The sequence below is a fragment of the Mustela erminea genome, chromosome 14, assembly GCF_009829155.1.
Source record: "Mustela erminea isolate mMusErm1 chromosome 14, mMusErm1.Pri, whole genome shotgun sequence".
Taxonomy (NCBI): domain Eukaryota; kingdom Metazoa; phylum Chordata; class Mammalia; order Carnivora; family Mustelidae; genus Mustela; species Mustela erminea.
The window spans coordinates 49,611,150-49,632,069 of record NC_045627.1 but is presented as its reverse complement, the minus strand read 5'-3'; the positions used below and the strand labels follow the sequence as shown (position 1 = coordinate 49,632,069).

The following is a 20,920-nucleotide window of genomic DNA, read 5'->3' as shown; positions in this document are numbered from 1 at the left end:
TGAGGGTGCTTATTCCTATGTGGAAGGATTGTTTTGAAGGCTCAGTGGGGAGGCTCTGGTTCCTGGCACATAGCAGCCCTCAGAGCGTGCGGATGGCTTTCTTCTCGCTGTAATTCTGGGGATTGCTACTGGTGAGCTTCTCTCTGCTCGACACATCTCGAGCAGAGTTTTGGGCAGGTACTTAGGCTGGAGAATGGTGATGACTAGCAAGTTGTTGGCTCGTGGCTACCTAGCCTTCAAACCCTTTGTTGACTATGCCTCCATCTTCCTTTCCATCTGGATGGCAGAAGATACACATCAAACTTTCTTCCTGGTGGCATGGTTGTATAGACCGTTCATGTCATCCTTCCCCGAGAGTAACTGGAGAGTGGTCATGCTACTATTGGCCTGCAGAAGGCATGGTGGTTAGGAGAGGAGGGGCAGAATGGGTGATGTGGACCCATACTGGGAGTTCCACTTGGCTGAGATGGAATGTGTGCTTTGAGGAAGTTCACTCAACAGGGGTGGAGAATAGGCACATGGTAGACATTGCCCTTGGCCAGGTACTTCCATAAAGACTGGTATCACATGTGCCTGTGATGGGGCCTCAGGGTGGAAATCGGACCCAACCTGGCCCAGTATCCTAGTTTAGAGGTTGATGTCCATATGGGGATGGACAAGTATGCTTTGGCATACATGGTCCTGGTGCTGGTACTGGTGATGGTGGTGATGATGATGATGGTGATGATGATGATGGTGGTGGTGGTGATGGTGGTGGTGATGGAGCTGGTAATGATGGGGATGGTGATGATAGTGATGGTAGTAGAGCCAATTCAGTATTTAGTACATGCCAGGCACTTATCTACCTGCTTTGTGTGGATGATACTTCATTTAATTCTCCTGAGACTCCTAGGAGCTTACTACTATTTATTATCTTCATTTTATAGATGAAGAACAGAGGCAGAGAGAGATTCAGCCAAGTGTCCAAGGTCAGGGGTGGAGCGTGATGGTGAACCCTGGCTGACTTAGTTATTCTGCCGCCCTGCCTCTCTCCCAAGCATGCCAGCCAGCTCTGCTGAGTAAGACGGTGCCCCGTGGAGCGGACAAAGCTGTGGCCTAATGATGTCTAACAGAAATATAATGTGAACCCTGTGTGTAATTTAAAATTGAAAAAGTAAAATGATCCAGGTGAAATCTATTTAATATACTTTATTTAGCTCAGTGCATTTATTTAGTTCATTATTGTTGTTCCAACATGTAATCAACAGAAAAAATGAGTAATGAAATATTTTATATTCTTTGTTTTGTACTCAGCTTTTGAAATTCGATATCTGTTTTACACTCACAGGCTTTCTGAACTGGATTAGCCATTTAAGGGGTCTGTGGTCACTTGTGGCTTGTGGTGCTCAGAGGATCACCCATGCCCCATCCTCCTGTGGCTTGCAGCCTACCTGGGAGAAAGAGCACCCTGATTTTTGCTTTGCATTTGCTCAGATAGTTTCCCATCTTTCTTGTGTCTCTGCAACTTCGCACAGTTGCTCCTTTCTGTCATCTCAGGTGGGGCTGGAGGTGAGTCCTACAGGTCCGAGAGACTTTGGAAAGATCGGGACTGGGGGAGCCTGTGAAAGTCCAAAAAGGCAGGAACGAGTCCTATTTGCCTTTCTGGGTGAGGTCAGGGAGAAAGGTGAGTCTGCGGTAGGGAATTTCTGAGGATGGCCATTGTAGCTGCTCTTTGCTGGGCACCAACACGACCTGCTTGACATTTTTCACTTAATCTTCCCAGTCACCCCATAATGTGATTCTCTCTTTTATTTTAATCAGTGGATTGAGTGGTAGGGGAACTGAGGTTAGAGGCACATTAGCTGCTAGACGGTGAGGCCAAGATTGAGGTCTGACTCCCAAGACCAGGCCTTTCTTTGGTCAACACACTCAGGCTCCAGCTCAGGCCCAGGAATGGACAGGAACTAGGGGGCCTTGAGGCTGGTGAGCAGGGGTGTATCCAGGGGACAAATCTGCCAAAGGGAGGACTGGTGAGCTGCATTTGCTTTAGCTCACTGGATAAATTGGGGGTGGTATGACATGACACAGTAGGAAGTCCCAAGAATGCTCTCTGCTTTGGATGAACCCCTGGGGATGACTTGCTATTAGCCTCTCCTGGTCCATGCTCCGGGGGCTACAGTGTCCTTCTTGGGGAGACACTTGGCTGGCCTGTGGGTGCATCTGGGAGTCACACAGAAACAGGTTACCCGATAGTTGGGACACAGAACCTCTGGGAGCCCGTCCATGGCACGCAGCCCCGGGATACTTCTCCTCACCACTGCTAATGATGGAGGATGATGGCGGATGCCTTTCCTGACTGCCTGCTCTCAACTCACATGTGTAAATGGAGTAGATGCCAGCTTAAACAGGGAAACCTCACGTTCACTCCCTGGCCTTTTAGCCTCCTTTCTTCCATGGGGACAACAGAAGAGGCCCAAGGACTTAGATCACTGGGAAACATGCCGACTCTGAGCTGTTGGAGGAATTTATGCAGGTGGAACACCACTAGTGGCTTTGAGGAGAAGAGCATTGGGCATGGCAGGTCTTGGTCATCTCCTTGCCATGTGGCCTCTAAACTGGGACACTGGGTTCCTTGAAGGACCTGCTGTGCATCCGGGCTGTCCGACAGGGGTCGCCTGCAGGGCATGGAGTCCCGCTCAGATCCGTGTGGAATGCTTCTTCCTTGCGAGAGATTTCTGAAGCTCCAGGGCCTGGGGCCTCAGGGAGAGCTCCCTTTATTCCAGCTCAGCAGGAGAGAAGGCAGAGGATCTTACAGTTGGCTACCCTTTGGGGGGCGTTTAGGGGTCCCAACAAGAAGTAGGAGGAAACCCCTAGAATCTGCCCCTCCTGCTCTACCTTCCCTCTTATATCAAGGTCCACAGCCCTGCTTCCCAGTGGTGGGGGCTCTGATGACATCACTCAGTGTCTCTGGACTTCTGTGTCCTTGTCCCCATGCTGGGGTGACTGGATCTCTTTGCAGGGTGTGGTAAATCTTTGGAGCAGATCTGGCAGGCCAGCATCTGTGTCCGGGCTGGGCTGCTTGTGAAGATTTTGGCCATCACCCTCATGCAGTGGATCCTGAGAGAACCTGCTGCCTCTCATCCTCTTGGCTCCACTTGGGGGCCTTGCCCTCATAGCAATTTCTCTGTTTCTTGACATTTCAGTCTTTCCTTGCTTTGGTTCCTTCCCAGTCATGTCCGCCCATCCATGCCAGGCAAGGAGGAACATGGCTCCTTCTCCTACAGTCCTGCCCCTTCTCCAAGCACCCATATGCCTGGGAGCCAGTGTCTGGAAACTGTCTTCGGTATTTACTGGCCTCCCTGCCTCCCTGCCTCCCCAAAGACGTTCTTCTGAAAGCCTGCCATGGTTTGATTCATGTGTCAACTAGCAGAGACAGACACTCATGTAAGTGTCTCTGTGAAGGGGTTCTGTAGATGGAATTAATGTCTACCCTCAGATGACTTCAAATGAAAGAGGTGAAGGTGGGCCTTGTCCAATCAGTTGCAATGTCTTAAGATCACAACTTTCCACGAGGAAGAAGAAATTCTGCTTCAGTATTGCTGCCTTGCTCCTACCTGAGGATTTCCAGCCTGCTGTCTGCGCTACGGATTTCAGACTTGCTGGCTCCCATGATTGCAGAAGCCAGATTTTTTTTTTTTTTTTTCCTGTGGCCAGGGCTTTCTCCCCACCTTTTCCCTTTGCTTCTCCATCTGCACACGGCCTAATTCCCTCAGCCTTGCTTCCTCCATATGGCAAGAAACATGGCATCTCTCACCTGCTGAGCTCACGTGGCGAGCTTTGTCATTACAATGCTTACCCTCTTCTCTCAGTTCTGGCTTGCAAAAAGTCGGGGATGGGCTGTTACTGCCTGGCCTGGATCAGGAGAGAACTGCTGGCTCTTGACCCAGTGTGCGGGGAGTGGGGGCTCTGGATGGCAGCTCCTGTTAGAACTGCAGGACTCGGGTGGAATAAGGAGGCAGTCCCCAGAACAAGGGCTGGAAGATGTTTCCAGAAGGAGAGGAATATGTATGTGACAGACAGCCAGCTGTGCACCCACGCCTTCCCTTCCTCCCTACTTGTGTAGCTCTGAAGTAGTTAGTACCTTGGCCGCGGGACTGAGCATTTTCACATCTGGCTTCTGCCCCAGCCGCTTGAGGGCACTGCTCATGCCTGTTCATCTGGGTGGTTCTCCCAGGCCAGCAGAGTGTCGGCAGCATGGTGGATGCCCAGTGTATCTCCACCTCTCTTTCCCCGCTCACATGCCATTTTTCCAATTCCCAGTTTCACGTAGGTGTTTTCACATCTGCTGTTATTGTCACTAATAAAAATAGTGACTGTTGGTTCAGTTCGTTCTAAGCACCTTACACTTGCTATCTCATTTAATCCCGGCATCAACTCCTCAAGATACACTGATTCTCATCCTATAGATGACAAAATTGCTGCTTTGAAAGGTTTGAAGGTCACATGGCTAGGAGGGGCCGAGCTGAGCTGATTTCCAACCCAAAGTAGTCGAGTTCCAAACCTGGGCCCTTCCCACAGCAAATGCTGCCCCTCACTTTTACCTGGGCTTTCCGTTAATGCCCCATCAAGTGACTGCTCCGTGCCAGGCACTGCGCTAGGTCGTGGGGACACAGTGGCAGACGAGACATGAGGACTGACTAGTGAAGATGATCATCTTAGGAGAGGCTAGGTGTCATGAAAAGAGGGCAGGGATGTGGCAGAGTCACAGGTGGCTGGGAGAGGGGCCCCCAGGCAGCTCCAGGAAGACCCCTCCCAGGAATCGACACTGGGATTGGTACCATGGTGCTTTGAAGGTGGTAGTAAGAGAAAAACTGGGAAGAGCTTTCCAGGTGAGGGATCCTGACCGCTTGATAGCCAAGGAGCTAGTAGGCTGGCAGTTGCATAGCATCTTAGGGTTTTTGATCTCCTGATTTCCAGGAGGAAGGAGCCTGAGGTCCAGAGCTTGGTGTCTGGGGCGCTTGTTCCTACCCATCAGCAGACTTGGAAGTGCTTGAATACCTTGCACTATCCTCATTTCGTGATGTTTCCCTGTCTGCCTTCCTGTCTTCCCCAGGCCAGCAGTCTTTGCAGCAGGACCTCAGTCCTTCCTCTGGGGTGCACAGCTGCGCCCTGCAGGAGACAAATGGCTCTCCTCTCTCCTGCAGTCTCCAGCCCCCTCCCACAAGAGACTCCTGGGGACTGTTAAACTTGTGCCTCGCTCATCCTGATGTATGCAGTCAGAGGGAAGGTACAGGCAGTGACCATGAACAGAGGGAGCTTTGCAGGACCTTTGACACTTCCGACTGCCCCCAGGAACCCGTGCCAGCCAGTAGACAATTGGATCACTCTCTTCTCCTGGAGACAGGGCTTGTGAAAAACTGCAAATATTTCATCTCTAACATAGATTTTTACTGCTATTCCAGAATGGTTGGATTAATTCTAAATGCTTTCTGGGGTGCTCATTTCCTCCTAAACTGAAAATCACTATGATCGCCATGAAAACTCTGACTCAGAATCAGAGCGTGCATCTCCAGTTGCCCTTGCAAAGTTGGGGAAAAGGCAGCTGTGGGTTATGAAAGAGCCTGGTTACTGTCCCAAGTGCAGGCTGCATGGCCATGGCTGCAGAAAAGGGCAGGCTGGCCGCTGAGCCGGCCCGGTGGGGCCTGGTAATGTAGGAGCTGCACCTTCAGCTCAGGCTTGGGTGGCCAGGTTCCAGGACCAGCATGGGGCAGTCCCTACCTCAGGGCACAGACCAGCCTGTGGTACTGGCCTGGGAGGAGGACACTGGGCACAGTGTAGGTTTGTTTTTGATTATTGCCTTGGAAGGCCAAGGAGGCTATCAATAATGAAGGGCTTTTGCATAGCAGACAGGTCCCTGTAAAGCAGAGGCTAAGGGCAGAGACTTTGGAATCATGGCTCTAGCACTTAACCTTCTTGAGTCTCAGTTTCGCCATCTATAAAATGGGACTAATGATAGCAGTGCCCTCCAGTTGGTTGCTGCTCCTGGAGAGGATGGCATAGGCAGCCTCCAGTGGCAGCCCTGCCAGTCCTTCCACTCTGTCTTCACCACCCAGCTCCAGCATGGGCTTCTGCCATGATCCAGGGGGGTCTTGTTGGACCTAGCATCCACCTTTGGGTGGAGAGTGGCCTTTCATGAGTTAATTTATACATTTTCCCCATGTGGCTTCATGGAGCTGCTCTTCTCTGCCAAGCACTGTGTGTGGTACTCAGGACACACTGGTGCATAAGATCCCGGGTCACTGGCCAGAGACACCTGCTGCTGCTGGGAGGGACCCCCTTAGATATTGAGGCCAGTCCACAGTCGGGTGGAAGTCACAGGTCTTCAGGAGAATGGGACATACATGGACTGTGGTCCTTGGGGATCCTGGTTCCATTGTGTTCACTCTCCTGGAGCTAGCAGAGTGGGGTATAGTCAGATCTGCCTGGGTCTGCCTTTCTTACTTGAGTGATGGAAGTAACCCAGAACTCTCTGGGTTCCAGGTTTCTCATCTGTAAACCAGGAAAGCTACGGCTACCTTCACAGGCTGGCTGTGAGGAGAGCATGGGCACGAGCATGTGGGGATCACACACAGAAGGTGCTCCCTGGCTGGGGCTTTGCTCCCCTCCTCTCCATCCAGCACTCCCGGTGCGGGGATGTTTATTCTTGGGAAGAAGAGTGGAGTTGGCATTGACCCTGGCAGCCATGTTCCCATTGTTGTGGCCTGTGCCACTGGCATTGATCATAATATTAGTCCAATTGTCCCCATCCTCCTTGGAGCTCTAGAGCTGCCCTGCCATTTCGAGGGCCTTCTGGCAGCTGGTGATGGATGACCCAGTGGTCTAGCCCTTGCCTGTGGTGGGCCCCTAGTGGGTGTGGAAGTGCAGTGGACCAGCCCGAGGATGGTATTTTGGAAGGAACGTTCAAGTTATATTTCAGGATAATACCTTGCCTCCCCTGGCCCCCACTCTGAATCCCATTTGTAATCTGGCCTGAGAGGCCCTGGCGGGAGTTAACGAGCTTGTGATGGATGGGCCGACAGTCCTATCAGGCCTGCGGATGCTGGCTCTTAATTAATATAGATGTGGGTTTAATTTTGGGATTTGGCAGATGTGTTTTGCAAGCAGGGTTATGTGGGGCTACAGAGGGCCCTGGCCCCTTGCATTTGCTCCCAGAATGGTCTGGCTGTCTGGGTTGGGGTATCTGGCCATGCCATCCCTCCTTGCAGGGCCCCAGGCTTCCCCTGACCATCGGCTGGTGATGCCATCATGCCATCATCTTGCTTGCAGTCACTAAAGTGAGGCACCAGAGTGAGCTGCCGAGCCTCTACTTGCCAGGCGGCATGAGGGAGTCGCAGCTTGGACACCTTCTGGGGGCATCTGCTCCTGGCCCAGGGAGGCTGGGGGAGGCTGGGGCTGTAGGGTCTGCTGTTCCTTCATCCCCAGAGCAGTCTCTGTTCTCACGTGGGCGTGGGCATAGGAGTGGTTTCTGACCTTCCACAAGGGACACTAGGGGAGATGATGTGCTGGTGCGTGTGGACAAGGTGGGGAGTGCCTTGTGTGTGTGAGTGTGTATGCACGCATGCGTTTACTTATGTCTGTGTGTGTGTCGAGTACTGCTGTGGGAGTGGGTGTGGGTGGGAGTGTGTGTGTGAATGGGAAGTGTGGATGTAGGTGTGGGAGCGTGTGTGCTGGTGAGTGGGCCAAGTGAGTGTGAGCTGGGTGAGCAGGGCTGTGCTGCTCAGAGCTTACCAAGCTGCTCTCTGAGAAAACAGGAAGCTCTGATTTACCACTCTGCTGGTTTCTGGGGTGTTAGTGCCCCCAGTGAGGCGATTCTGGGTGTCTTGGTATCACAGAGCGTTGAGTTGGGATTGCTTAATGTTCAGGTATCACAGGCGTCAGGAGCGTAAGTAATACTAAAACACAGCAAAGAATTAGGAAGTCATGAGCTTGTGTAGTCATCAGTTCGGTTTGTAATATAATTTGCTCAATTATAAGTTTGCATCATTTAATCAGTAGTGGCTGTGTTTAATACCTGGCTCACACAATTGAAAATTTAACAACAGGCAGGCTCTCATCAGGGGGCACTAGCTGGTTTCAGTGTAAGTGAGCCTGTGTGTGAACAAATGTGTGAGCCTACAAGTGAGTCTACGTGTGAGAGCAAGTGTGTGCATGAAGGTATGAGTCCAAATGTGAGTGTACCTGATCGTGAGTGTGCACATCAAGTGTATGTGAGGGTGTGCATGTGTGTGTGTGGAAGGGAGGAAGGGATTCCTGCATACCCAGCAGAGGCCAGGGTCTGTGTGTGGCTGTCTGGCCAGGGTTGAGCCTCCTGCCCTCTCTGCCCCCTCCTGTTGCTGCCTATCCGCCAGCCCCAGCAGGTTTCCTCTGGGCTGTGCCACCCCTTATTTCTCCCTTGCCTTTCTTCTCTGCAGCCAAAGGCCCTCCTCTCCGTTCTGTTGCCCTGTCATATTCAGGCTCCCTTGGGTCCTGCCTGGGCCATGGCATGGGCTTTTGATGGGCTCTGGACCTCTGTCCTCCAGGTCATGCCCTCTCTTCCAGAACTGCCAAATGAATTTTTGAAAATCAAACCCTTTCTTCCACCCTGTGCTTTGTCTACACTGCCTTCTGTGCTCTGCCCTGCCTTGGAGTCTAGCTAGCTTCCTCTGCATGACACCCTGGGACCTAATCTGTCTGCACCAAGAGGGCCCTCGTGGGGTCTCCACTGCCCCCACTGCCCCCTGACTCTAGCTCAGCGCCTTGCCCAGCACCCCCTGAGCAGAGCCTCCTGCCCTCCTACCTGGCACCGCCCACACTTCGCTCTGGGGCCAGACAGTCTTTCCTGCGACAAGTGTTTCTGCGTCCTTCCCTTTTGCTTTGGGGGCAGCAGTCCACCGCAGCCTGGCCCCATCTGGCCTAGGGAGCTGTGAGGCTCTGTGTATGGTGCCAGCATCTGGGCAGAGCTGGGTCCTTCTGTAGAGGCCGCATTTGGAGGCCTCTGGAGCGGGATGGTGGCATCCATGGGCCCGTGGCTGTATTTCCCTCCTGGCTCTGGTTGGCACTGCTTCTTCAAAGGCAAGTTCTGAAGGAAACAAATTAAATCTGAGTAAATATCAGAGAGTAATTATGTAAATTAAATATGTAAGTAAAAGAACATTTGCCATAAGGTCAACAGAGAGCCCTGAAGACAGAGGCTTCCTGTGCCCGGGGTTGGTGGGGAGTTGGGGGGCGGGGTGAAGGTGGGGGTGGGTGTCGCCAGACAGGTGGGCTCATCATGCCCAGCCTTCCCCACACTTGGACTTTGCCCCGGTGCTTTGTGTTTGTCATCCCTTTGTTCCCCACAACAGTACCACATCAGAGTTGTCATCCTGCCCATTTTACAGAGGGGGCACCTGAGGCTCCGAGAGCCGAGGAGACAGATCCAAGTCATGGATGGGTCTGTCTCCTGGTGTCGGACCCCAGGGCCCATCCTTCTCCTGCTTGGGAGCCACAGCCCTGTCTTGAAAAGGCCCCCCAAGAGGGGTATAGTGGCTGCTCAGGCCGTGCAGCTCTGGCCAGGAAGGGCACTCAGGTGCACACTGGGGCTCTGGACTAACTCTAGGGCTGGCTCTGCTACCCCTTGGTCCTTCCTGTGCCCCAGAGATGTGGCGTGGAGTGGGCAGGAGGGCTGGAGTTGGTGTGGCTGGGGCCACAGGCCCCGGTCTCAGTTGACCTGCAGGCCACTCTTTTCTTCCTACTGCTTTCTGGCCAGTCCCAAGAATGTCATGATGGCCACCCTCCTTGGGGACACACAAGGCCACGGGCCTGTCCTGGCCACACAGAGCCATCAGCAGGCCCTGCAGGTGGGCTGTTAGATTCGGTGAGGCCTTTGACCCTGTTGTCCCTCTGGCCTGGAGTACTTTTCCCTCTCTTGTCAACACAGAAAAGTCTGCTGCCTCCTGCAGTTCAGCCTCTGTGTTGAGGCAAAGTGGCTCCTTCCTTGGGACTTCCCATGGGTCCTAGCACGTCTTTGAGCATCACTAGTCCGATTCCATTGAGCTCCTTGTTTTCTCCATCTCTTTAGCCTTCACGGTGGGCATGGCAAGGTGTGGGCACCAGACTCAAGCTTGGAGAAAGCCTGAGAGAGCGAGGTGCATGTGGGGACCAACCACACAGCCCTGTCACAGGGAGGTGGGAGGCTGCTGCTGGTCCTGGGGTGAGCTTGGAGTGAGCCAGGTCAGCAGGCAGCAGCCCTGGGCATCCCCCAAGCAGGTCTGCAAATGGGGAACCCAACCCAGGGCTTCCAAGTCAGACCGGTTGAGGCTGCTGTTTCCAGGAGAGTGGGCTTTTCTTCGGAATGGTAATTTACGCAATAAATGAAGATGCTGCTTTTCACTGTGTAATGCTGGTTATTAATACTGATTGCAGATTAATAGCGGGTATGTCATGCATCCCATTTTCACTTCTTGCCCTTCTTAAAAGCTAGACCCTGGCACCTGACCGGCATGCTGTGTGGTCTCTCTGAAGCTCTATATGCCTTGGGCGGCTGTTCCGTAGGCCTGGCTGGGGTCGGGGGAGGCTCTGGCCTCTCCCATAGGTCCCATGACCTGGTGTGGCACAGAGAAGATAGCCTCTGACAGTAAATGAATCTGGAATTGAATCTCAGCCCTGTTCTGAGCCTAGAACTTATCTGTGGAATGGGCACAAGCTGGTGATTCCTGGGGGTGCTCCAGGCTCAGGTGAAGCGTGTATCAGGCATTCAGCCCAGCATCTGCACACAGCTGGGGGCACTGCTCTGCATCCTTCTCATCCCTCTCCAGGCGTCTCTGACTGCTTGGTGAATGTCGGGAGAGAGGCCTGGATTTGAACCCTAGTCTTCCCTCTGACTGGCTGGATGACATCAGGGCCTCATGGTGATCGAGAGACAATACGTAATCGGCACGTGCTGTTACGTTATCTTCGTTGCATATGGCGGCCATCCCGCCACACCGTGGCAGGACTTTTCTCTGTGGCATTAGCCCTGGGTCAACATTTGGAAGTAAATTTTCCTAGATTTGCTTTGGGATCGTACTTAGATTGGAGAGAAGTCCAGGAAAATATCCAGAACTTTCTCAAAGCCCCGATGTGGGCTGTTCCTCTTGTGGGCCGTGTGGTGTTGCTGGAGGGGCCCAACTTCCCTGGCTTCAGTTTTCTCATCTGTGAAATAGGTTAGTTATGCCTTCCTTACAGGTTGTGGAGGAGAAAAGACATGAAGCATCTAAGTGTCCAGTGGCTCTGGGAAAGGGACTTATAGCTCTGGGCCCGTCTCCCATGTCCTAGGGACCTGAAGATATGGGGCGGCCTATTGAGGCTGACAGCCAGTCTGTTGAGGGCCTTGTGTTCAGCCCCCTGTGGATATGTCCATTGGGGTTTTGCTTCCCTCCCGATGCACCTGTTGGCTCCAGAAAGAAGCCTGTTGAGAAATGCCTTCTGATTCCTTACCCTGAAAAACTGCAGGACTTTGCAAATCAGCCCTACAAATCTTGAAGGAGAATTGCTAAAATCCATAGCAAATACCTTGTAAGTAAAAAGTGACAGGAACATCAAACTTTATTTGTGAAAATTCTAAGAAGGATTAGTTTATTACGGATTCTTTAAAAATATGACCTCACTCAGCTGATGGAAGGGGATTGCAAATCAAAGGGACGATTTACTACAGGGGGAATAAGGGACCTGCCAGATTATAAAAAAATACTGAAGGAGCCAGAGATTTGAAACATGAAAGACAGTAGCAGATCAGCACCAACAGAATTTTATCCACATACTGGAACTGAACTTGGAGCAGAAGTTGGTGAAGAATTATTTTATAAACCCATTTTCATCATAACATGTGTAAAATGCAAATTTTGATCATTATGTAAATTAGTTACTTGGTGTAATTTACTTAATTCAAAGCACTTAATGCAGCGTGGTATGTTTTTTCCAAAGTGCCAGAGTAGATGTTTATTTTAAATTGTTTTTAATCTCGATCTACCAGCCTGATTATTTAAAATGTTTTTCCCTTATATTTGTTTTTCAAATGGGAAAGAACAGAGAAGTGAGTGAGTGAGAAATGGGTGCTGCCCTCCGTTGCTGGGGCCCAGGCGAGAGGTGTGGGTAGGGCTCGCTCATGGACCCCTGTGTCTGCAATTCCACGTGTGTGCGCATGCCCCATGGACACGCTCCCCAGGGTTTATCCAGAACACCCATTCCCCTTTCTGCCATCTGCTGTTGGATGGCTTCCTGGATGGTTCTGAAACCTGTTGGAGCTGAAGGCTCTTGGATATCACGGGCCCCTCTCATGGGCAGAAATTTGATCTCTTTCTCAGAGAGTGCTGGCAGACCATTTCCTTCAGCCATTTGGCGACTTTGGAATTACCACAGAAGGGAGAGCTGAGCCTTTCAGTGCTCCTTTATGCCGTCCGAATGGCACCTCCCTTCTTGATGAGTCTCTAGGGCAAGAGGGATGATTTGTTCGTTTGGGAACCCTTTTGGGGGCATTCCTGGTGCTGATGAGGCGGTTGGAAGGCGGCCGACAGCCACTGCACATCTGTGTTGCATATACTCGCAGTAATGCGCGCCCCTTACACAAGGACCTTGGTGCTCCTATGAGGAGGGCTGGGTTGGCTCTGTTCTGCAGATGAAGACATGGGGTCAGGGAGGGGCTGCCTGAGCTCGCCTGGCTAGTGTGTGGTGGGATTGGAACCCAGGCCCATGCTTATTCTGTGTTCCTAGGGGAGTGTAGCTGATGGGGCTGCTTCTCTGAGTTTGTCCCCAAGCTGTACCCAGATTCCACTCTGGAGTGGGTGTTGTACAATTATTCAGGTGTGACAAGGCCAACAAATGCCAATGACGGCTATTGGAAGGGAGTTCACAGTTCTCTCGAGGTGGTGGCACACTGTGTCATGGGGGTCGCCAAGGGTAGCACCTGGGGCACTCAGGAGGCAGAGGGAGAAGGGGAGCTGTGGGCAGGAGCCCTTCGTGTGACTTCCGTAGGAAAAGAAGGGTGAGATGGAGTAAAGGGGTTTAGGATTAGCTCATTTGAGTAAGTTCAGCAGACTCTGGGGCACAGGGCTGTCTCTGGTCTTCTGGTACCTGGTTCTCTGGGATGATTAGAGCACCCAAAGTGTGAGAACCTGATTGAGAAAGTGTTGGGTTTGAGCTGTGGAGGGGCAGATTTGCACCTGGAAGGTTGGATTCCTACCCCTAGGGATTGGCTCACCTTGCTAGGGATGGTCCCTCTGGGGTCAGCAAGGCCCTCGGTGTCACAGCCTAAGAATACAGAAAATAAAAGTCATGTTTAATATAGGAAGCTGTGCATTTTGGGGGGCTTGGGGGATGAGAGCTCACTCTGGAGGACTCCTGGGGCCAGGTTGGCTATGATTGGTGTCTGGGCCCTTGAGACTGTGACCAGGAGGAGGGGTGGGGTGGGGAGGGTCTGCCTCCCACACAAGACCCTCAGCCAGAAGGCAGGGAGTGGTGGCATTGTGCCGCTGAGGACTGTGGGACACCATGTGACCGTCTTCCTGCTCCCTGGAAGCTGGCCCCTGCCTGGGCCCTGGGGGTGTCTGCTGTCAGGAACATCATCACCCCATGATGGGGACAGACCTGCTGCTTCCTGTTCTACTGAGAGCTGGCTGGGTGTGCCACCTCCACTTCCTCCCTTTGCTGAACTCTTGAGGGCCTGCTTTGTGCCTGCCTGACTCCCATGGAGATTTTTTTTTTTTTTTTCTAAATCACACCTACATAGATCGACTGCAATGAATTAATTCATCCATGAAATGCAGTCTGCAAACGGAACACATTCTGGCATGTCATCGGAGATGCTCAGTCAATGGAGGAGGGGAGCCCCTTTCTGCTTCCGGCTCAGTCTTAGCTGCAGGGCTGAGTGCTCCTTGAGGACGGGGCTGTGAAGGGTTACAGTGCTGTTGCTCCAGTGCCCAGCCTCTGGCCTGGCCCAGAACGGCACTCAGGAAATATTGGAGGATGGAAGAAAGACAGGATGAAAAGGAAGGATGCAAGGAGGGGAGGAGGGGATGGAAGGAAAGAGGGAGGGGGATGGGTGGCCGGAGAGAGGGAGGGATGGAGGGAGGAGGGCAGCCAGGCAGGCAGGCGGGAAATGCCTAACTGGGCAGCTGAGGGAGGCCCCCAGGGGATTTGGAGGGAAGGGGTATTACTTCTGACTGGAGCCGAAGCCGGTAGATCTTTGTGATCTTTTCTCTTGGAAGCTCCTTCACCTGAAGTCCCCGTCTCCATTACAGCCATTTCTGTAGCTCTTCTGTGCCAGAGACAAAGGTGGCAGGTGGCATTTTGGGTTGGTCGTTGGGGGAGAGATGGGCCATGAATGAGGAGAGGAGCCTGGGCACGGGTCTTGGGAGTGAACTTAGGATAAACTTTCTTAGAAGAAATTTGAAACATCTCTTTGGGGGCCAGATAAGAAAGAAGTTTTTTTAAAAGTCCCTAGAATCAGAGTTGTGTCTCAGCTTATGGAAAATTTGCCAGTAATCCCTAAACACTTCTAGCTGTGAACTTCTCCTGGGTGTGAGTTAGCAGCCTTATACGTATATGTGTATTACAGATGGTAAGATATTCTTCGTAAGTACTCTCAGTGCTTGGACCTTTCTCGGAAATTGAAAATAGTAGGGGAAGCAATTTGAAATGTGTTCTTTCGTTTCAATTACTTTTCACCAAGAAAGTATTTAAAATACCCATGACTATTTTTTTTTTCTTTCTTTCTTTCTTTTTTTTTTTTTTTCTTCAGGAGTAGTGGGATAGCCACAGCTATAGCCTTAGATTTTGAAAAAAAACTTTTGCTGGATTTCAATTCCTTGTCTGTAACAGCCCTGCTTCCATCAAATACATGACAATGTGCAGTTGCTGAACTCATGCTGGGTTGCAGGCGGGCTCTCGCTTTGGTTCGGTTTGATTTCACACCCTTTTGCTGTCCCTGACCCTGTGCTAGGCACTGAGCCTGGGGATTGGAGAGAGAAACAAGAAACACCTAGTTCCCACTTCCCATGTCCATAAATTTTGAAACCCTGAGAGGGCTTGAGGGGAGGTGTGACTTCAGCTGGGTCTTGATGTGGGGGTGGGGCTGTATAAATTTCAGATTGGGAGCATCCAGGCAGAGGGTATGCACTTGTGGGTATGTGTGGGGTATGAGTGTGTGTGGCTTGGTGTGTGTGCACATATGTGTGTACGTGGGTTGTGTATTTGGTACATACATGCGTGCTTGCATGTGTGTGCATGTGTGTGTGTTTGTGGAATGTCCAGGGAAGGTCAAAGAGCTGGTTCTCCTTTTGGAGTTCAGGTGCATGTTTTCTGGTGGTGGTGATGGCAAGAGTAGGTGCTAAAGATACAAAAGCAAAATAGACAAAGCTCTTAGGGCCAGATAGCCCCTTATGTACGGGCTAAGATGTATGGAGTTTCTTTATGTATGATAATAAAGTCTCTAGAAGGTATCTGGTTTGTTTGTGATTGATTGATGTTTTTGAGGATGTTCATGTCTTGGCAACTTTAAAATCGACTTGTGTTATTTATGGAAAGTTTTAGAGGAGGGCTCTATTGTGAACAGATGAACTTAGAAGCCATCCTGGCAGAAGGCATTAGAGGGGAGGACCCCAGAGTCAGGGGGACTTCAGGGGAAGCTGTGACAGATGTCTCAGTGAGGCACTGATGGTGCCTGAACCTGGGAGGAGGTTGTGGCGATGAGCTAGGGTCTGGGGTTGATGTTCTTCCTGCCCGACTGACCATTGGGCCATGCCAGAGGGAAGCCCAGGAGTAGCTGGGAATGGGACAGTAGTGTGTGTGTTTGCGGGGTGGAGGAGGGTGAGAGTGAGGGGGGCTGGGGAACTGGAGCAGAAGGAGCACATACTGTCTGGAGGGTCAGGGAGGAGAGACCTTTGAGGACCGGTGGCCCTGGGCTGGGTATGCCAGAGAACTCATGAAGAATGAAGAGAGAGGAAGACCCCTATTTGTTGATGACTTTGGCGTGAGTTTTAGAGCAGCATGGTGTGGGTAGCCATGGGCGGAGAGGTGAGTGTTGAGGAAGTGCCATAGGGTGCTTGGGTCTTGAGTTAGGAAGCTGGTCTACTGGGGGAGGAGGTCCAGGGCTCGGGAACCTGGGACCTGTGTCTTTCCCTCCTCCACTTGTGCTAGGCACTTCCTGGTGTCCATGGACTCCAGCTTCCTTCCCTCATAGCTCCACAGTTCAGGCTGCTTGGTCTTTGCTATTCCTGGTCCCCATCATGGGTGAGCAAGGTCTTCTTCCTCTGGTGTCACAGATACCTCATTCTGGAACTTTCTATGTGCCATTGCTTCTGTCTTTCGTGTTCTTCTCTGAGAGGTTTCCAGAGTTGACTTCTTCTCATGGACACTCTTCACAAAGGTTTTTCCCACCCCTACCTCCTGCAGGTCCTCTAGCCCAAAATCTGTTTTCTTCAGTGCTCTTATCACTGTTGGAAATGATCTGTGTAGCATGGTGTTTATTTGTTCTGCTCTGTTCTCCAACCCCTGAAATGGAAGTTCTGTGACAGCAGGACTACCATGGGCTCAGTCATTCTCTGTTCCCAGCACCTTGGAGAGGGACAAACACAGAGAAAGCTCTCAGTGAATATAGGAGAGAAGAAGGAAGGAGTAAGTGTCCACTGGATGGCTTTGTCAGGTTCGGGTGTTAGAAAGATTTCTGGAAACCAGATCCCTTGAGGGCCCAGAGGGTGGACCAGGGAAACTGAGGCCTATGCTGGGTACCATCATATCACATTGCCCATGTAACCTGAACTTCTGCTTTTCTCTGGGGAGCAGGATGTCTCTCCTTGGAGGCTCTCCCTGTCCCCAAGTATGACTAATGCCCTTTTGCGTGGCTCATTTCTCCCCTTGCAGCCTTGGAGAGCTGTGGGCCATTTGTCTTCTCCTGCTCTTCCTGGGGTGGGGCTGGGGATGTGATGCCATCAGCTCCTTTCCCAGTGGGCATGGGTCTGGTTGGGGTAGCTGTACCAGCAGGGGTGCCTCGGCTGGGTAACTAGGATGCACAAGATGCTTGTAGAGGAGGGCTTGGGCCAAGGCCCAGAACTCCATGGGGGCCAAGGGGCTCCTGGGGTGCCCCTTCTGCTGCCCATGGGAGTAGTGTCAGCTCTGTCCCTAGTCTACCTTCTTGGAGAAATCTTCCTTCCTGGGGAGTGGCAGTAGACAGCTGGATTTCTTGGGGGAGAAGGGGGTAAAGATCATTGCAAACCCCGTCACTTCTCTTTTGTTGGAGAAGTGATCTTCCTGGGCCCATTCCAGGGGAATGCCAGGAGGGCTACAAAGTTAGCATTAGCTCTCCACTGTTACACTGCCCCCAGCCCACCCCGTGTGCAGCTGAATAAGAGCTTTGGAGGCTGAGAGCTGACCTTTTCAGCTCAGTGGAAGCCAGTGGTTGTAGCCAGGGGCTGTGGTCCCTTGGGAGCACTGCCTTGAGCCCCTACTGCTCCCTCCAGGTGTGGGGAGCCAGCTGCTGACAAGGAGCTTAAACTCTCTCTGATGGCTCAGTCCCATCAGGCTTCCCAGACCAGAAGGCAGAGACAGAGCAGCTAATAGGGTGGGGGGAGCTCTGATGGCTTGTGTTCCCCGTGTGTGCCTGTTTGTGTGTATTGTGGGTCCCGGGCAGTGACCTGCGTGCCATGGCGCCTCCTATCCCCTAGGAAAGTAAGACCATCCTATTTTAGGCAGGGGGACCTCAGGGAGGGGACTTCAGGGGACTTCTCGCCCAGTTTGGGAGGGCCGGCCATGCCTGCAGGATGTCTGAGATCCCTGGAGCCGGTCAGACTCAGGCAGTGAGGGGCAGTCACAGAGTGACGCTGGGGTCCTCAGTGTGCACGTGTTTGGGGGAAGGCACAGCAAGCATGCCCCTGCAGACGTGGCTCGTCTTGGCCACTTCAAGGACTCGTGATGGCCTTGTGAGGTGCCTGAAGAGTAGGAGCTAGTAGATGTGCCCCCTTCATGCCTGTCCCGGTCAGCTCTCACCGTCCTGTCAGCCCTCACTGTCCTGTCAGTCGTGCTCAGATCTGGGTCAGATCAAAGCCGCGGGGCAATGAGGACCGTGGGTGCCCGTGTGAAGGGATGGGGCCTCACTGGCCACCAGTGACCTTGCCCAAACTGGCTCCTGCTCAAGCCCACGTGGGCAGTGCCATGGGGGAGCTGTGTGTGGGGCTCTTTGTGTGGGAGGCCCAGAGACCCAACCTCCTCGTAGCTCATGGGGATGGGGAGGGCACTGTGGTGCCTGGTGAGAGCCCTGAGCATCCTTCTAGGGATGGCAAATGCATGACCAAGATTCAGTCCCATGGCACTGGTATTCAAGTGCAGCCCTGACCTTGGCCAGCTTCGCCCATTGGCGACCTGGCCCCTGGCGCACAGACAGTTACGCAGAGCTGCTTGCCTGGCAGCTCAGACGGGAAATGGTCCCAGGTACAGAACAGCAGGACAGGCTTTCTCCACCAAGCCCCCACCTGTCTCTCCTTCCCCTGAAGCTGCAAAGTAGTTGCTGCCCATAACACCAGGGGCTCCCCACATACAGGCCTCTGGCTGTCAACACCCCTTGGATTCCCAGAGAGACTCTGCGGTCCCCACAGCCTGCTCGGGCCCCTAGAGACCTGTTACCCCAAAGCCTTGAAAGATTGGAGAGGTTCTTCAGAGCTTTCTAGTGAAACAGAGGGAATGGCAGAGCAGACATGCATGGATGGCTTGGGGGACAGAAGTGCAATAGGGGGAGGGGACCCCCAACTAAAGCAACTCAGAGCTGGTGTCAACCCCAGCCACTCCCTCTCCTGAGCACAGCACAACTCACACCTGCCAGTAATATGCTTGAATGTCTCAGCGCCAAGCAGACACCCATGCCCAGCAGCCCCTCCTCTTGTTGGGCAGGCAGCAGCTTTCCATCTGTGCCCAGGATGGCCTCCCCCTCGATATGGGCTCCCCAGTACAGCAGCCACTAGCCACATATGGCTGTTTACATTTAAACTTCAGTTCATCAAAATGAAATAAAATGACACCTCCGTTTCTCACTCACACTAGTCACATTTTAGGTACCCAGCCACCACATCTGGCTAGTGGCTATCATACTGGGCAGATGTACATCATATATGATGGATCTTTGCAGAAAGTTCAAGTGCCTGGTACTGCCCGAGAAGCTGTCTTTTAACCAGTGTGGTGTAAATGGTGTTCCCAAATAAGGGGGTTTAGTTGCCTTCAGGTCCCTCGTAATAGCCTCCCTACTCCCATGCCAATTGCCGTGTCCCTTTGAAGACCCTTTGAGCTCCTGCTCTGGGACACGTGACCTCCTTTGACTTACGAGATGGTTGTGACTTGGTGTCAGCAGAGATCTGAGTAGATGTCTGTGCATTCTGCCCCCACCATGGGAACATCCCTGGGCTGGCCTGCCAGAGGGACTGGACATGTGTGGACCATCAGGCAGGCCTCCAGTGACATGTCAGCCGCCTCCAGGGGCACGGGTGAGCCTAGAACAGAACTGCCCAGTTGATCTACAGACTCAACAAATAATAAATGACTATTGTTCTAGGTCGTTAAGTCTGGGGTCGGTTTGTTTCTCAGCAATGACTGACAGAGTGAGCTTATCAGATGCCTGTATCTCGTATACCTTATGACTGTTTCCGTGAAAAAACAGGGCTTCTGTCTTAAAAGTAGCCCCATAGGGGAGCCCCTCAACTCAGTTGAGTTTCTGACTCTTGACTTCAGCTCAGGCTGTGACCTCAGGTTCGTGAGATCCATCCCCACATCAGGCTCCATGCTGGGCATGGAAAGTTTGATCCCCAGCTTACAGATGAGCAAATGGAGGCACAGAGTGGTTGGAAGATTTGCCCAAGTGTTTAAGGAACCATCCTAAATTCTGAGTGTTGGAATCCACAGCTAGTGCTCAAAGTGTATTCTGCATCTTCCCCCTGGTGGGAAACAGGGCCCCCCTGCATGTTTTCCCCCAGCACTCCAGGGCTTCCATGCCCTCTGGTCTCCTCCCTCACACTGTGTTTGGTTTTCCTTGACCTCTCTTGTTATGTCCAGCTGGGACTAGACTTACTGGTGAGCCTGCCATCCTGGGGAGGTGGGCAGCTGAGGGCCCACTGCAGCAGCTTGCACGGTGCCTGGAACACTCAGGAAGTTTGCGGAATGGGCATGAAAGGAAAGTTTGGGAGAGAAATGGGCTGGCAAAAGCAGTCTTGTTGAAATAACAGCGTTTACTGTGAATTTGATTTTGGGGGACTGGATGGGCCAGGGTATGCCTGTGGCAGCCCATGGGCTGGGAGAGAGCAGTTTGTGTGGCAGGGGCAGGCCCAGAGTATCCTTGAGAGAGGGCTGCTCAGTACAAGTACGTCTTTGGGAGCTGGAATACACATATGGGCTGATGAAGAAGACATCCCAGACTTTGATAACGTGGCCTCTAGGTTGAGACTTTGGGCTGAAAGTGACAGAAATCCTGCTCCAGTTGGCTCAGGCAGGAAAGGGTATTCTTCGGCTCATAGGAAAATCCAAGAGAAGCCAGACTCACAAATGCACAGAGACTTCACCGACGTCACTGAAACCAGGTGTGACTTTCATACCTGCTTGCCTCAGAGTTGGCTCCCGTCTTGGGGAGGTCTCCCTTTGGAGCAGACAGATGGCTCATGCAGGGCTGAGAGAAGATTGGGGCCCTCGTTAAAAATAAAATAAAATAAAATAAAAAAGTCAGCATCTTAGTACTCGGAGGAGTACCAATTTGCATTAATTGCATTAATATGCAATTAATATGTGGTTTGCATTAATATGTGGTCGAACTGGGCCCCAAGCACCTTCTGAATGTTCATTCCCTAGTAATTTATTCCAGCTCCCCCTGCTCCCTTTTTGCCTTACATCCTGACCTCTTAGTGATACAGAGGAAAGA

At 52.2% G+C, this 20,920-nt stretch overlaps 1 protein-coding gene across 2 annotated transcripts in view; it reads left to right on the top strand.

Annotated features, from left to right (window-relative positions):
* Positions 1-20,920, top strand: part of GRID1 (glutamate ionotropic receptor delta type subunit 1) — a 682,834-nt gene that overhangs the window by 197,146 nt on the left and 464,768 nt on the right. The window lies entirely within an intron of this gene.